Here is an 18,049-nt window from a genome sequence, read left to right on the forward strand (position 1 = left end):
TTCACTCAATCTAGGGTTTGGTGGCTCATCATAAGAGTTCCCACTTCGTAGGGTAATGGCATTGGCTTGTCCTCTCGGATTTTGTTGAGGTTGTCCAAGGAATTGTCCTCCATGTGTAGTCTGAGGGGCTTGGTTTAAAGCTACCTGAGAGATCTGGGTTTCAAGCATCTTGGTATGAGTAACTATTTGGTCAACCTTGGTTCCTAACTGAGTAATCAATTCGTTAACATGAATGTTTTGGTTCATGAACTCCTTGTTTTGTTGGGTTTGAGCGGTGATAAAATTTTCCATAATTTTCTCAAGGCTCAGCTTTGGTGGCACAGGTTGCATAGGTTGATTTTATCTTGGGGCTTGATAACTAGGTCTCGGGGGTGCATTATTTTGAATAGGGTTATTGTTTTTATAGGAGAAGTTCGGGTGATTCCTCCATCAAGGGTTATAGGTATTCAAATATGGGTTCCCTTGGGTGTAGTTCACTTGCTCAGAGTGGGTTTCGTTTAATAGACTGCATTCTGCGGATTGGTGTCCTTTGGTTCCACATATCTCATAATCTGACGAAACTGCGGCTACAGTATTCGGGTTTATGCACATATGCTCGACCTTAAGGGCTAATGCGTCCATTTTAGCTTGCATCATGTCTATAGAGCTTAGTTCATGCAGTCCTCCTTGGGCTTCCTTCTTCTCAACTGTCGCTCGTTCGACTCCCCATGATTGATGGTTTTGAGTCATATCTTCGATGAGGGCACTAGCTTCAGGATAAGGTTTATTCATCAGAGCACCGCCTGCGGCAGCGTCGATGGTCATCTTTGTGTTGTAATGAAGTCCATTATAGAAGGTTTGAATGATTAACCAATTTTCTAAACCATGATGTGGGCATGCTCGTAACAACTCTTTATATCTCTCCCAAGCTTCGAACAGCGATTCTCCTTGGTTTTGGGTAAATCTAGTTATATGGTTTCGAAGAACGGCGGTCTTACTCGAGGGAAAGTATCTAGCAAGAAAAACTCTTCTAAGGTTATCCCAAGTCGTAATGGAATTGGGTGGAAGGGAATCTAACCATGATAGGGCTTTATCTCTGAGGGAAAAAGGAAATAATCTTAAACTTATTGCCTCAGGAGAAGCTCCATTGGTTTTAAAAGTGTCTGCTAATTGAAGAAATATTTTTAAATGTTGGTTTGGGTTCTCAGTAGCGAGACCCGCTAATTGTCTCTGTTGCACTAGTTGCAACAGGGATGCTTTAAGTTCAAAATTATTAGCTGGGATGGTTGGGTTTACTATACTAGAACTAGGTTCTTCATTTGATGGTTGAGCGAAGTCCTTAAGAGGTCTTTGGTTTTGATCTTCGGCCATATCTCTCTTAATTCTATGAAAGAATAAATGTGCGCGAGCGTAACGTTCAGGTTCCGCCAGAGGGTATACTAAGCTTAAACTTCTGGTACTGCGAGTTCTTCGCATTGACCGGTGGGAAATAGCCTAAGTCTAAACGATATAACAACAGGAAAATGAAATTTGACGAAATTGGTCCCCGGCAACGGCGCCAAAAACTTGATGTGGTGTTTCGCAAGTATACAAACGCGTCAGAGTAATATAAAAGATTATCGAATCCACAGAGACCAAGTGTCAATCTATCATTATCTGTTGTTATGGTGTTTATCAAAGACAATCAAAATAAGTGTTTTTGGAGTGTGCAATGAAAAGTAAAGTGTTGAATAAAGATTAATTAATAAAGACAGGGTCGAATGTAATTCACGTAATCAATTAATAATCCAAGTACTTGCTAGTAGAGCTACTTATAGGCAGTGTTTCCTACTTTGAAAAGAACTAATTTAACAGGAACTGTCGCTTTCGCGTATTCAGAACCGAGTTGTACTCCCTAATCAAACCCTCTTATTGTCACTTATAAAAAGGCGCGCATTGCGTTAGAGTAGTAAACCTATTTTTAAGAAATATAGTATCGTGACTAAGTTGAAAAGTATTATAACCTGGATTTCTTAACCAAAAGAGGTTCTCACGAACCAGACTCTAAACTTATAAACGCGTCCGAAAATAGTTTTAAAGTCTCTTTTCTTCTTAATGCTAAAATCTCCTAATGAACTAAACAAAGCACTTGCATTGTTTTTGTAATAGTTAAAAACAATTAAGTTTAAAAAGACGTTGGACGGCTTTCGATCTTACCCAACGGAATTGAAGTGCGGGAAAACTTAAGTTGAAAGTTAAAATAGCCCTTAAGTGTTTCTACGAACAATTGTATAGATTACTGGTTCAATTACGATCCTTACATTCTAACCTTATAAATTTAGCTAGACATGGTAAAGTAAAAGTGCATTAAAATAAATAAAAGTAGTGCGAGTGCGGAAAGTAAATAAAAGTAGTGTGAGTGCGGAAAGTAAATAATTTAAAGCGAGTGCGAGAAAAAAATAAAGTAAAGCGAGTGCGAGAAAATAAATAAAGTAAAGCGAGTGCGAGGAAAATAAATAAAGTAAAGCGAGTGCGATGAAATAAATAATTTAAAGCAAGTGCGAGAAATAAATAAAGTAAAGCGAGTGCGAGGAAATAAATAAAGTAAAGCGAGTGCGGGAAAATAAATAAGATAAAGACAAGTAATAAAAATCTGCTCCAATCGGAGGGTTGAATAAATTGCAAAGCGGAAATGAAAATGGCGGCAGGATTAACTTCCTTCCAAAGTGCTCCAAACTCGATTACAGACTCTATCACAGACTCGATTACACAATTATGGTAACACTCCAATGCGAAGCGATTACCACTTTATAAAACTGAATATATGCCTAAGTGAAACAAAGTTGCTCTGAGTTTACCTCTGCTCTAAGTTTGGATGATTGTAAAATTCAATTCGATTTTCTATTTATAAGAAAGTAAAAAGATGGAAATGACTTGGATGCCCTTCAACTTGAAAATGGGAGGGAAACTATTTTCCTCTTGTGGCGCCCGCCACAAGGCCAATCTGAGGCGCCTTAGTGGAGGTAGTGGGGAACATGGAAGTTGAGGGAAGTTGAGCTTGGACATGTCATGGCAGGGTCTATGGCGCCAGCCATGGGGTAGGCCACAAGAACAAAATGCTGAATTTTAGGGTTTTTGGCTCTTTTTCGCTCCTTTTCTCGATCGGGGCTCCGATTAAAGTAAAAACCTGAAAACAAAGAAAAAACATAGCAATAACACAACAAAATGATAATAAAACAACTAGAATGCATGTGAAATCAGAGTCGAAAATACGGTAAATTTTAGTGTTATCAATGAGTTGAGACATAAGGGATACTAGAGATGTTACCTTGATTGGGGCATGCAGAAGCTGAGGCATCCATGGGATGGTTTAAATCAATGGCCTCGCAGGGAATAACTGATAGAGGAACCACATCCAGAATCTCATCATCGTGAATGTCCATGGAATGATTGCTAACCTTGTGAGTAGACTTAGTAGTTTTTGAAGCAGAAGTAGTTTTATGTTGTGACATCTTGAAGTTTTTGTGAAAAAAAATGTTGTTGCCCTAGCAGAGAAGTGTGAGGAAGGAGCAGGAAGATGGAAGAGTTGGAGTAGGTAGTGAGGTTGTGGGGGTACCGTGTGAAAATGTAATAGATGGTATTTCTAAAACTAGGTGATGATTTACCATAATGGGGGCGCTTTATTTTAGCCACATAGACACTACTTTGCTTACTTTTCCAACTCCATATTAATTGCTACAAGTCTTCATAAATGCAAAGCCCTAATTTTCCTCTCAGGACTTTAAACTTATTTGCATCCAATGCCTTTGTAAAAATATCTGCTAACTGCATCTCAGTAGCAACATGCTCTAAGGCTACAATCTTATCCTCCACGAGTTCTCTAATAAAATGGTGACGGATATCAATATGTTTTGTCCTGCTCTGCTGAATAGGATTCTTAGAAATGTTTATAGCACTCAGGTTGTCACAGTACAATGTTATGACATCTTGCGTGACATTGTATTCAGTCAGCATTTGTTTCATCCAAGTCAACTCCTTCAACTTGAGTGTATCCTTGTGCTACCAATCTTGCTTTATTTTTAGTAACCACACCTTTTTCATCAGATTTATTCTTGTAAATCCACTTTGTTCCAATAACATTTATTCCTTTAGGTCTTTGAACCAATTCCCACACTTCATTTCTCTTGAATTGGCCTAACTCTTCCTGCATGGCATTGATCCAAAATTCATCAGTTAAGACTTCTTTGACATTCTTAGGCTCAATCTTGGACACAAAACATGAATGTGAGATCACTTCCCTTGATCTAGTGGTGACCCGTTTATTTTGGTCTCCTATAATGAGATCTTTAGGATGATCCTTCTGAATTATGATAGAGGGTCCCTTATTAACTTTACCAGCTTCAGGTTCAGCTTGAGTGGACTCACTCTCATTACTTTTGTCCAGGAGATCAGCTGGGGCATCATTCAGAATGTATCAACATCGTCTGTGACATCAGTCTCTTGATCATCAACAACAACATTGATAGATTCCAACATAACTTTTGTTTTGGAATTAAAAACTCTAAAGGCTCTGCTGTTTGTTGAGTAGCCCAGAAATATTCATTCATCACTCTTGGGGTCCATTTTCCTTCTTTGTTCACGATCAGCCAGGATATTACATTTACTACCAAACACATGGAAGTATTTGACAGTAGGTCTTCTTCCCTTCCAGACTTCATATAAAGTGGTTGTGGTCCCTTTCCTCAAGGTTACTCTGTTGTGAACATAACAGGTTGTGTTCATAGCTTCATCCCAGAAGTGGTAAGGCAACTTCTTAGCATGAATCATAGCTCTAGCAGATTCTTGGAGAGTTCTATTTTTCCTTTCCACCACACCATTTTTCTTAGGGGTAATGGGAGAAGAGAACTCATGACCAATTCCTTCAGATGAACAGAATTCAGCAAATTTACTGTTCTCAAATTCTTTCCCATGATCACTTCTGATTCTGATAACATGACCTTCTCTTTCTCTTTGAAGTCTTTAGCAAAGATCTTTGAACACATCAAACACATCAGATTTTTCCCTTCTAAAATTCACCCAGGTATATCTGGAGAAGTCGTCCACCACAACATAAGCATATATTTTCCCACCAAGATTTTCCACCTGCATAGGTCCCATCAAGTCCATGTGGAGAAGTTCCAGCACTCTAGATGTGGTGTCATGTTTGATCTTCTGATGTGACATCTTTGTCTGCTTTCCAATCAGACATTCAGCACAAACTCTTCCTTCATCAATCTTTAATTTTGGGATTCCTCTGACAGCTTCAATAGATATGATCCTTTTCGTTCCTTTAAGATGCAGATGACCCAGTTTTTAATGCCATGGTTTCACTTCTTCTTCTTTAGCTAGAGCACATATTGATGAATAGCTAGTTTCTTGAGAATTCCACATATAGTGGTTGTCCTTAGACCTGGCTCCTCTCATGATCATCTCATTTTTTGCATTAGTAATCAAGCATTCAGTTTTTGTGAAGTTCACATTTAGACCTTGGTCGCATAGTTGACTGATACTAATCAGGTTTGCAGTCAATCCTTTAACAAGCAGCACAGTATCAAGGTTAGGGTGTCGCATTACGCGAAAAACCGGCGGGAAAACAAAACAACAGAGCCGCCACCGTGCGTTATTTATCCCAAAAGAGAGAAAGGAAACGCTCGAAGTAAACCTGGAAAAGACATGGTCTCGCGACCAAAGAGAGATGGGATCGGGAGTCGGTTATGCGAAGGCAAGGTATTAGCACCCCTACGCATCCGTCGTACTCGACGGGATCCACGCACAAAAGGAAGGATAAGGGTTGCTAAAAACTGCTCACAAACATCAAACACTGGCTGAAAAGAGACACAGAAATGACAAAAGAAACTGACTCGTCAGGATATCGCATCCTGGGCCTACGTAGTCTGTTAGGCACAGACATCAGAGTCGACGTAGTTCGGGACAGGGGGAAACGTGCTCGCTCGGATGTCGCATCCTATGCATACGTATCTTCTCGGACTAAAGAAGAATCGGAGCACTCGTAGCTTGGCTAACGCACGCCAAACAAAACCACACAGGAAACCGACTGCCAATCGCTGGACTTACGTCAGACTCCACACAAACAGGCAAACATGGAAACCGAATGCTAATCGCTGGACTTACATCAGACTCCGAACCAACAAACACACACAGGAAACCAACTGCCAATCGCTGGACTTACGTCAGACTCCAACCAGAAAACAAGACACAGGAAACCAACTGCCATTCGCTGGACTAACGTCAGACTCCAACCAGAAAAGGAGAAACAACTCACACAAACAGAACAAAAGGGCGCCCAGAGAGATCTGCTCATCTCCTGCCTACGTACCTCATCTGGTATGAGGATCAGGGCGACGTAGTTCCCCTACGCAGGGAAAGAACTTCTAACCTAACCAGAGACTGGGAAATGACATACTAGAAGGGAGACTAACTCGAGCCTAATAGTTATCATGCAAGTTCACCATGGTCCTAGGTTAAGGTTTCTATCTAACTTGCACAGGGAGCAAGCTATCTTAAACAGCACAAACAGTCATACAGAAGTACAAAGCAGGCATACACACTATATACAAACAGAGGGGCTCAAACAAGGCTAGGCTTTAGTCAAGGGGTCATGTTAACCTCGACAAACAAGCCACTGTAACAGGGTGATGTTAGCTCTTAACCCTAACATTGAGAGTTAGGGTGAAGCAGATGAAATGGGAAGTGAGGGTAAGACCTCACAGCTCTTATCCCTGTCCTGGGAGAGCTTTAGACAAATGAAAGTGGGAGTTCAGAAAGTGGGAACTCTTCTATCCACATATGACTGACACAACAAAGATCTTGGGTTAATGTCCACAATGCATCAACACAAGGTGTGTGAGCAAAGTGGATGACACACTGAATAGCAGGAGATGGATTGCACATCTCTTTTATCTGCCAATTGCCTTATCAAAGGTCTTTTCCTGCTTGGCACAAAGATAAACAAACACAAGCATTGCCTCTTAAGGAGGGCTTCAGACAGGTGCCTGCCCAAGTAACAGGACAGGTCTTCCAGACTACATGAAGTCAGAGAAATTATACCTCAATGCTTAAGCAACCAAGCAAAAGCAAAAGCAAGTTCAAAAGAACTTAAGCAACTTATGTACCTGAAAAAAAATCTAACTCAATCAGTATACAACTCAATCAATCAAACAGACAATCACACAATCAATCAGACAAGCAAGCAAGCAATGCCACAATGTGCAAGGCACAAGCTCAAATACAAATGTCTTGGCATCAATCTACAAAACAACTCAAAAGTTAGTCAACATCAACCAATTAGTCAACTCAAGCAAGTGAATCAATCCCATTATGGCCATGTGCTTCTTAACCTGAAATCAAAACTCAAACATAAGCACAAACCACTAGGACAAGGCCTAGGGTCAAAGATAGATAAATAATCCAAAACAGAACATGAAATTCAATATGAATCAACCTCAATCAATTAAGAACTCAATACAAAACGTCTCATGTCAATATCATCAACCAAATTCATTTCATAAACCATTCATGGCAAGGTATGCAAATTGAAAGCACATTGTGACAACAGAATGAACAAATGCACACTATTTCAAAAATGATTCAATTAATCTCAACAAAATTCATGCTTAAACAGAACACACAACATGATCAGCACACAAAAAATTAGGGCAATTGGACATGATTAGGCATGGTAATCAAATTGTATAAGGCAAGGCAATCACAAACAAGCTCATGTGAGACACCAAATGGTACATCAACTTAGCACAAGCCTAAAACAGAATTGGAACATGGTAAAGACCTCCAATCAAAGCCAAAACAAACTTCAACATGTCTAGAAACAATGTGCAAAATTTCACTTTCATAGGATAAACAACCATCATTTCACAAATCATTGAAGTTCAAGACCATTCAAAGGCTCACAAATAACAATCCAGAAAGACAAATCTCAAACAAATCAGAAATGAACCCAAAAATTCCAAGAAATTTCATGATCAATCACAACATCCATATCAAGCATCATGCGAAAAATCAGAGCATTTAGAATTAATTTGGCATGGCAAACAAATTAATCAAATTGGACAAGCAAAGGTCTGACACACATTGTCAAACCTACATTCACAAGATCATATCTCAGCAACAACAAATGATAAAAATGCAAACTCAACACCAAAATGTCCAGCATGAAGTCTAGTTTAAGCATGTAAAATTTCATAGGCATTGGATAAACAACCATCATTCCACAAGAGATATGGCAAGCAAGGTACAAAATATGATACATGCACACAAACCCTAGGCCAAATCATTTTCCAACCGAGCACAATTTCTGGAAAAATAACCAAACAAAACTAGACACAAAATGTGACACAATGCAAAAATTCCCATATTTTTTGGATCATCTATCAATTATTTATGAATTTTGGAAGTGAAAGAAAAAATAAAAAAAAACATGATGAAGCATAGTATGAATGATGAAGAAAATGAAATAAAATATGAAGCATGTTTGGATTATGTCACAGCCAGGATCGAAGGGTGGCAAAGTTTGAAATGAGGCGCTAGTTAGTGAAACGCGCCGTTTCACTTAACCTACGTGGCCAGGCGAATCAATGGTAGCCAATCACTTTGCCTTGTAAGCGCCACATGGACCACTACATGTTCAGCAATCTTAAAAACACATGCACAACATCAAAACCGCGCCAGGCAAGATCAAACATGGTTCTGGAAACGTAAACCCTAGCATCTTCATCACATTCCTCATGTTCATACGCTCTCAAGAACAAAAGTTGCCAGAAACCAAAAATGAGCATATCATCGTGTTCATCTCTTAACATACAACATGAATCCATGCCTATTTTAACCTAATTCCACACATATTCAAAGAATCGAGCAAAAGAATGTTCATACATCAAACTTTAAATCATAATATCTACTTCAATACTGCATGGAAATCATCGATCTAAAGCTCAGCTTGCTCAGTGTTCAAAGATCTACCATAATCATCTAACAATTTCATGAATTAAGACATTCGAATTCTGACCTTGATGAAGATGCAGAAGTGAAACAGCTCGATTCAGGCCTTGCTAAGCACAAACAGATGATCCTTAGCTCTTGTATGATTGAATGGATGAAGGTTTGATGCTTACTCGAGCTTGATTCCAACAGAATTCTCAACTGCCATGGATGAGCTTCAAGCTTTGAAACAGCTTCCAATCTGCACGAATTGTGATGGTTCTTGCTTTAAACATGCGCCATAATCCTTCCAGATGATGATTTGATCAATGGATGATGAATTGGTTTGAAGGAAATTGAAAAAGTTTGAGAGAGAAAATTTGAAGAAAATTCTAGATCTGAAAATGTGATGTTGTTCATGCAGTTTTCTGTTATGATTAGCTATATATATGAGCTCCTAATCATGTTGTTAATCACACTTAAGCCAATTGCCAAGGGATTAGTGAAAACAAGGTGTAATGCAAAATTGGATAATGCACCTTATGCATGAGAAGGCAATGGAACAGTACATGAAATTTGCCTTGGAATCACTTGAAATTCTGTTTGGAGCCAAATGCAAGTGTTAAAATGTAAAAACAATGCTTAATTTTAAATTTGAAAATTCCATCCAAAAATCAAGTGAAAAATCAAATAATTATGTGATGAGAATGCATGGCTTGTGATGCATGATTTGGATAGTGTATGTCAAGACATGAATGTTGCAAAAAGAACCACTTCATTTGGCCATTTGGTTAAGAAGTTATGCATGTTTGAAGTTCCATGTTCACTTGGCCATGATTGATCCATATCTCTTCAACCATACATGAGAAATTCATGATCTTGGACTTTTTGGAAATGGGAGAGAAAGATCTTCAACTTTCATGTTGGACAAAACTTCATTTGAAGCTTTCTTGATGATGTAATCTTGAGGAGAAAACCTTTCCATTTTTGGCAACTTCAAATTACAGGTCACTTACTATTTTTGGAAAGTTTTGATCTGACCTCAAATTCTTCAATGTTGATGTTTGAAATGTCAAATGAGACTTGTATGGACATGAATGAGGCCTCTTTAACCATCTCCCACCTTCAAATCCATGATTGAATTGACAGTTGACTTTTGTTGACTTTTTAGGGTTTCAGATGAGTTTCCCATTGACTGATGAACTTTGAACCTTCAATCTTTGGCCAAACCACCTCAAAATGATCCCTAGGTCATGTGAGCTCAATATACCAACCCTAAGGCTTTGATTCCATGGAAAATGCTTTTGCTTGCTTGCACAACTGAATATCCTGACCAGTCTTGCGTGATGACTTGATGGACTATGCAATGAACAATGCAAATGTTAATGACCTAAAATTAAAATGTATGTACAAATGGGAGGTGAAAATTTGAGGTGCTACAGCTTCCCTTATTCAATCAACTGGGAACCCGAAAGGATGAGAGCAACGGCTGTCATACTTTCAGGGTAAACAGGGATTGAATACCAAAGAACCGTAGAAATTTGCGCTCTGCGGGGATCCAAGAAAAGGAAAGTTCACCAAGGGCAACTTCACTGGGATCTGATATTTACCACTGGGGGTTTTGATTTTTCCCTCAAAGGTACAGTCACATCCAGACATCGAAAGATGACGAATGGGAATAGAAATCACAACTAGACGTCAACGGACGACCAGGAAAAACTCGACGTTTATCGAAACCAATGGAGAGGTAACCAGACATCAACGGATGAATGGGAAAGAAAGGGATACAACCAGACGTCAACGGACGAATGGGAAAAACTCAACGTTTATCGAAACCAACGGAGAGGTAGACCAGACATCAGCGGATGAATGGAAAGAAAGGAATACAACCATACGCCAACGGACGAATGGGAAAAACTCAACGTTTATCGAAACCAACGGAGAGGTAGACCAGACATCAACGGATGAATGGGAAAAGCTCGACGTTTATCAACACCAACGGGGAAGGAGAAGCTCGACGTTTATCGACACCAACGGAGAAGGAGAAGCTCGACGTTTATCGACACCAACGGAGAAGGAGAACCTACTGGGGAAAAGTTAACACAACCAAACGTCAACGGACGATTGGGAAAAACTCAACGTTTATCGAAACCAACGGAGAGGTGACACAGACATCAACGGATGACCTGTGGGGAGGATACAACTATACGTCAACGAACGAATAGGAAAAACTCAGCGTTTATCGAAACCAACGGAGAGGTAACCAGACATCAACGGATGAATGGGAAAGACTCGACCAGACGTCAACGGACGAACGGGAGAAGCTCGACGTTTATCGACACCAACGGAGAAGGAGAAGCTCGACGTTTATCGACACCAACGGAGAAGGAGAAGCTCGACGTTTATCGACACCAACGGAGAAGGAGAAGCTCGATGTTTATCGACACCAACGGAGAAGGAGAAGCTCGACGTTTATCGACACGAACGGAGAAGGAGAAGCTCGACGTTTATCGACACCAACGGAGAAGGAGAACCACTAGGGAAAAGTTAACACAACCAAACGTCAACGGACGATTGGGAAAAACTCAACGTTTATCGACACCAACGGAGAGGTGAATACTTCACTGGGGAAGGAATACAACTATACATCAACGGACGCATAGGAAAAACTCAACGTTTATCGAAACCAACAGAGAGGTAGCTCACTGGGGATCAAGGTCACGACAGAGAGCAGACAGGAAGGAACACCAAGGATACCCAGTTGTAGGCATAAAACAGGTGGCCGACCAAAGCGTGAATTGGTTTGTATTCCAAAACACTCATCATCCTGAAGAGGGCTAGAAAAGCAATCTTGTTAGAGGATGGACATTCGATTCCACAAGGAATACGAATCTTACTCAGTTGGGGAACAAACAAAGGGTTCAGCCAAAGAGCGCATGAGATATATTATCTGTAGCCGTCAAAACGTAGATAATATACTCGCATGGAAGATTATCCATAACCGGGTTGTAGGTTGTTAAATGGATAGATTGACCGAAAATGTGAATTGGTTTGTGTTCCAAAACACTCAACATCCTGAAGAGAGCGAAAGCAAACTTGTTAAAGGATGGACATTCGATTCCACAAGGAATACGAATCTTACTCGACTGGGAAGGACAAATCTTCGACCAAAGAGTGCATGAGATGTATTATCTATAGCCGTCAAAACGTAGATAATACTCTCGCATGGAAGATTATCCATAACCGGGTTGTAGGTTGTTAAAGGATAGATCGACCGGAAAAGAAAGGCATCGGGATACCGAGACTAGGTATGTAAAGATGACCCATCAAAAGGGGAAACCACAAACATTACCAGCAAACGGTGAATGAAAGAGGACCCACTGAGGAAAAAATTGCTTACTCGGAGCAATTACCCACAAGGAAGGGGAAGACCCGCTGGGGATAAAGTTGCTTAACCAAAGCAAATATCCGAAAGGGAAAAGGAATATCAATACCGAAACCTGGATAAGGATAACCACAAAGAGGGGATTACATCTACCGGATAGCAGGTAGAAAACCACGGACAAGTAACCGTCATCACTAGGATGAGCACAAAGGTTGACTCCACCACGGGGAGAAAATGGAGTTTACATTTACCGGTTAGTAGAAGACCACAAAGATAGGACTTACAACTACCGGTTAGTAGGTAGAAGCCAACAAATTCCGCTGAGGATAAGATGAATGAGTGCCGGTTAGTGAGCAACTATTCATTTACACCACAGGGAAGCACAAGAGACAGCCACAAGGAAGCCAGTTTAGGATCAATCCAAAAAGGCAGACTGAATTAAGACTCATCCTAATGAGGAAAGAACTCAATAGGGAAAACCCATCCCATTATGCGTGTAGGGAGGGAACGGAAACAACCGTCATCCACGAGGATATAACTCAGTGGGGAGCGCAGAAGGAAATGACAAATACTTTTTGCTTAAGGGGTCGACTCTATATGGAGAGATCGGACACACCCACATCTGCTAGGGGGAGATCTACTAGGGAGATCTGTATCACCAATTAGTAGGAGACAACCATCAACAGATCCATGGCAACAGATGCAACATGAGTACCTGAATATTATGATTATGCATGTATGCATTATGCATGATGAATGTATGATGAATTTTTGACAAACAGACATGTCTAACACACATAGGTCCAGGAATCAACCATCCGGTACTACTCTTCCAGAGGGAAGGCCAAAATCACCAGAGAGCAAAGAAAACCTGCTGGAGACTGGGACATCAGGGAATAACATCATCCTGCAGGGGAGGAAGGCCACAATAGGCTTCCGGAGGGATCATCAATCACAACTGGATGAAAGAGTTCAATATACAGGCAGACGCGCCATAACAACTGGTGCTGTAGATCAGAGATACCAAGAAGCAACCAGATCTCTGATGAGGATAGATAGGCATTAATAAAGCTCATCATGCTAACAGCTCCGCTGAGGAATCTATCCGAGGGAATGCCGGATTACTGGGATGTCAATCCACCAAATACCGAATCTTCCAAAGAAAACCACCCATGCCGGGGAGAGGAGAAGACTGCTCTGCTGGAGAGACGAAAGTTGAAGTCTTCAATAAACCCTCTGCTTGGGAGCTGGCCCACAAAAGTGTTCCAACAGCAAACTTGCTGGGGATGCCCCACAATAGGGCTCAAACAGCACTCTACTGGGGATGCCCCACAATAGGGCTCAAACAGCGACTTGGAGGAAGAATGTTGCACTGCCGGGGACATGAAGATGAACAACTTCAACCACCACTGCACTGAGCAACCTCGCTGAGGAGAAACCACAAGAGGTTCTACAGGAAAAAGATACAGTTATGCTCGAGATATGAACAAATGTCTTACCTGTTGGTAATCATACCACCCTTGGGAGAGCACTGCGGATCTCCTAAGTATCCTTCCATCATTGTGAATGTTCACTTTGTTTAAGAACAATTTTTTGAAAAATTTGTTTATTTTGAAAACAATGATACTTTATCAATTAAAACATGCAAAACATTTGTTGAGTTGAAACAAATAAGAGTGAAAATAATTGGATAAAAGCTCAAATTGATGTGATGGAATGGTAGTCTGCAAATGGCAGGACTCCATAGATCTGTACAAGTTTGAAATCGGTGATATATATTGGAGAGGGCTACATTGAACATAATGACCTTTTCTCTACCATTCTGAATTTCGATGTATTCAAAGCTTCAGTCGACGATGAATCGAGAATCCCTGGCGGATGACAGATGTAGAACACAGTCTTGTCAGGATGCAATTACTTGCCAAATCCCTAATTTTTGCCTAGATTGCCCCAGTGTGACGTGATCAATCTAGCGGGATGCAAATTCTTCTTCTTTTTTTTTCAATGTCTCTAACTTTTGCCTGGATCGCCCTTTCGGGTTTTCAATCCACTGAGACGCTCCTTTTTGCCTAAGTCGCCCTTTGGGGTGTTCAACTTAGCGAGCTACTTTGTTCTTTTTTGTTTTAGGCGAAGTATTTCTTGACTGCATTGGAATTCACAGGACGAGTGAACTTCTTCATCCATTGTTGTAAGTGTCAAAGCACTGCCTGAAAAGGCTCTCTTGACAACATATGGACATTCATAGCTTGGGGTTCACTTGCCCCTGGAATCGGGTGCGAAAGACAAGACTTTCTTGAGCACAAGGTCACCTTCTCGGAACACACGAGGCTTGACCTTCTTATCGAATGCTTTCTTCACTCTCTGCTGATATAACTGACCATGACACATGGCAGTTAATCTCTTCTTTTCGACCAGATTCACTTGGTCGTATGACTCTGAATCCATTCAGCATCAGTCAACTTGGGACTTCGAGGGTGCTATTTTTCTTTTGTTTCTTTCTTTCTTTTTTCTTTCCTTTGATTTTTGATTTGATTTTTTTTTCTTGATTTCTTTTGATTTTGCACCCTCCTCTTTCTTTTTCTTTTTTTAATGCCCCAGTTGGCTGTTCTGCTGATTCTCGAGATGCAGCTGAGTGATCTTCTTTTCTTGCTCAAGAAGTCGGGAAATCTCGTCAGGAATCCCTTCAACACCCTCTTCTTCCACTTCGAATACAGGGAATTCAAAATTGGGAGATGACGTCGGATCATTATGTTCAATGGGTTTAAGAATCAACCTGCATAATGATTTTGATATGAAAAGCTTTTTGGAAAACAAACAAGACAATCGTTATGCAGATGAAAAGATTGCTTTTATTCTTGTTTTTTAGGGGTTTTTTTGTGATCACCAATTTCATGCAAAAAGCGAAAAGGGAAAGCAAATGGAAAAACAAATGTTTTACATGCTTTTATTTGAATGAAAATATCATTGCACAAAATGTTGCCAACAATGCCATCACTTCTCCTTTTGGCATGGGAGAAGGGTTTTTAAACAAAGTGATTATTACTCTGACTTATGAACAACTGTAGGAACTCCCACAGTGACCCAATTGCGATAGATCCCTCCAGGGATGACAAATGTCAGAATCCTTTGCATCAGCAGCTTCTGCTCTTGAACAACCATTTTCGTTGAAGACCTCAGAAGACAAGTCAACACCAGCCCGGGACTTGTTATCTTCAAGCTTGATTAACCCTGGGACCTAAGTCCTCGAAGCTCAGAATCCCTAATCTGATAAGGTCCTGCACCTTATTCTTCAACTGAAAGCAGCTTTCCACATCATGACCAGGAGCACCCGAATGATACACACAATGCTGATCAGGCCTATACCACCACCGAGGGTTGACGGGTATAGTCGGCGGGTCTCTGGGAGTAATCAAGTTCCGCTCTATCAAAGAGGGACACAGTTCTGCATACGACATAGGAATCGGGTCAAAAATGATCTTCTTCCTCTCATTACTCGTACTGGCTTGATTACCATTGTGAGGCTGGTAAGCCTGCTGCTGAGGACGATGTTGTTGATGCTGATATTGCTGAGTTGATCTTCTCTGTTGTTGTTGAGTTGCTGGAATAGTCACAGCAGCAGCCTGACGATACTGTCCTCTGTTCACATTCCTTCGACGGTGCACAGCATTTGTTTCACTCTCTCCCCTTTTGGGTGCCCCAGAGTATGTCTTTTTAGAACTCGAAGAACTTGAAGAGCCAGGATCTTGTATATTTCCTGCTTTAATAAGACTCTCAGTCCTCGACCCACAAACAACAACATCAGAAAAGCTACTGAACGGGCAACTCCCCATGCGGTCCATGAACACACCCTGCAAGGTCCCGATGAACATATCAGTCAGCTCTCTCTCCAACATCGGAGTAGGATGGCGAATAGGAGCACGGGTTGCTTTGACATTAGCAGTCTCTAGAGCAAGAGGTTCTCCATTGATTCTAATACCCATCACTTCATCCCCCACAGCGTAGTCATTGGCGGGAGCAGCAGCAGCAACATTCTCATGAACCGGGACACCCACTGGTGAAGCACGGTTGGACGGCGGAATCACGGCTTCCTGTCTCTGGGCTAAGGCATGCAGCTCCTCTTGCCCCTGAACAACCCCTTGCATCATCGTCATAAATTGGGCAATGTTTGCCCTCATCTCAGCCAACTCAGCCTGAACTTGATCCATACTCCTCTGTTGATTCAGTCTGCTTGAGTAGCGGTGTGGACGACGATCAGCAATCCTGTCCCAGTCAGGAACCAGAGTGAGAAATCTCTCCCAAGCAAGTCTGTAATACAAGAATGATATGTGCATGATATGCATGATATGGGTACTATATTTTATCATGAATGATCCTGATAAAGGATATGCACATGCGAGTTAACTTTTTCTTTTTTCATGCATTACTATTTTTTTTGAAAATAAACATGCTATGATGCAGATGATGCGAACATGACTGGCTGGCTGTGCATCTCGGAGCACAGGATCAAAGCTTCGGCTTGAATTCGGCATCTGAAACCACAGATCAAAGTCATCTGGGACCCAAGATCATCTGAAACCCAAAGTCATCTAAGCAAGTACCCTCAAATTCAGCCCAGGGATCCGAAATAAACGGAACCCTCTGATCAATACCAGGGTCAAACCTCCGGCGTCCAGAAATAAAGATCCATAAATCCGGCTGAACCAAAGTCACCATCACCAAATCACTGGCCGAAACCTGTACTTGCAAGAATCAAACCCTCCCCTCACAGGTGAATTCTAACAAGGTCGTCCTAAGGCGGACAATGGTCTCGACAATCGGGCAAAGATACTCAACGGGTTTGCCCTTTCGGGTGTGCCGTTGTAGCTCTCTTAAGATCGTCTAGATCAAACATCCGGGAAAGAACGGTCACCGAAGTCAATAGCTCAGATGAGATAATCCGACCTAAGCGGAATAACTCCACCCGGAAGGACTCTCTCAAATGAACCTCATCCGGCTGTGGTGACACGTCTCCTCATCATGTCGTACAACATGTGAAGAAACATGAGACCACGCTAATCCTAGGTGTATACTTGGGCCTGGGTTTTAGCCCCACTCAGAACATCCAGCCCAAATCAGAGGAACCACCTGTACAGGAGACAGCACAATGATAGTATGATGCATGCAAACATTTATACAAATATATACACCACATAATAATCATAAATGCAATAAATAGAGCAACAAAAGTAACCTAACCCTATCCTAGAGAGCGTTAGGAGAGACTCGCTTAGGGAAGATGGACCAGCAAGAGGTCAACTTCTCTTTTTCCCCAGCAGAGTCGCCAGCTATCGCATTACACGAAAAACCGGCGGGAAAACAAAACAACAGAGCCGCCACCGTGCGTTATTTATCCCAAAAGAGGGAAAGGAAACGCTCAAAGTAAACCTGGAAAAGCATGGTCTCGCGACCAAAGAGAGGTTGGATCGGGAGTCGGTTATGCGAAGGGAAGGTATTAGCACCCCTACGCATCCGTCGTACTCGACGGGATCCATGCATAAAAGGAAGGATAAGGGTTGCTAAAAACTGCTCACAAACATCAAACACTGGCTGAAAAGAGAAACATAAACGACAAAAGAAATTGACTCGGCGGGATATCGCATCCTGGGCCTACGTAGTCTGTCAGGCACAAACATCAGAGTCGACGTAGTTCGGGACAGGGGAAAACGTGCTCGC

At 41.3% G+C, this 18,049-nt stretch overlaps 1 non-coding gene across 1 annotated transcript; it reads left to right on the forward strand.

The window, feature by feature from the left end:
- Positions 1-859: 859 nt before the first annotated feature.
- On the forward strand, positions 860-966 carry LOC127116126 (small nucleolar RNA R71). The gene has a single exon (XR_007801107.1). It is a non-coding gene; the product is annotated as a small nucleolar RNA R71 (small nucleolar RNA).
- The last annotated feature ends 17,083 nt before the right edge of the window (positions 967-18,049 follow it).

The sequence above is a fragment of the Lathyrus oleraceus genome, chromosome 1 (assembly GCF_024323335.1).
Source record: "Lathyrus oleraceus cultivar Zhongwan6 chromosome 1, CAAS_Psat_ZW6_1.0, whole genome shotgun sequence".
Classification (NCBI taxonomy): domain Eukaryota; kingdom Viridiplantae; phylum Streptophyta; class Magnoliopsida; order Fabales; family Fabaceae; genus Lathyrus; species Lathyrus oleraceus.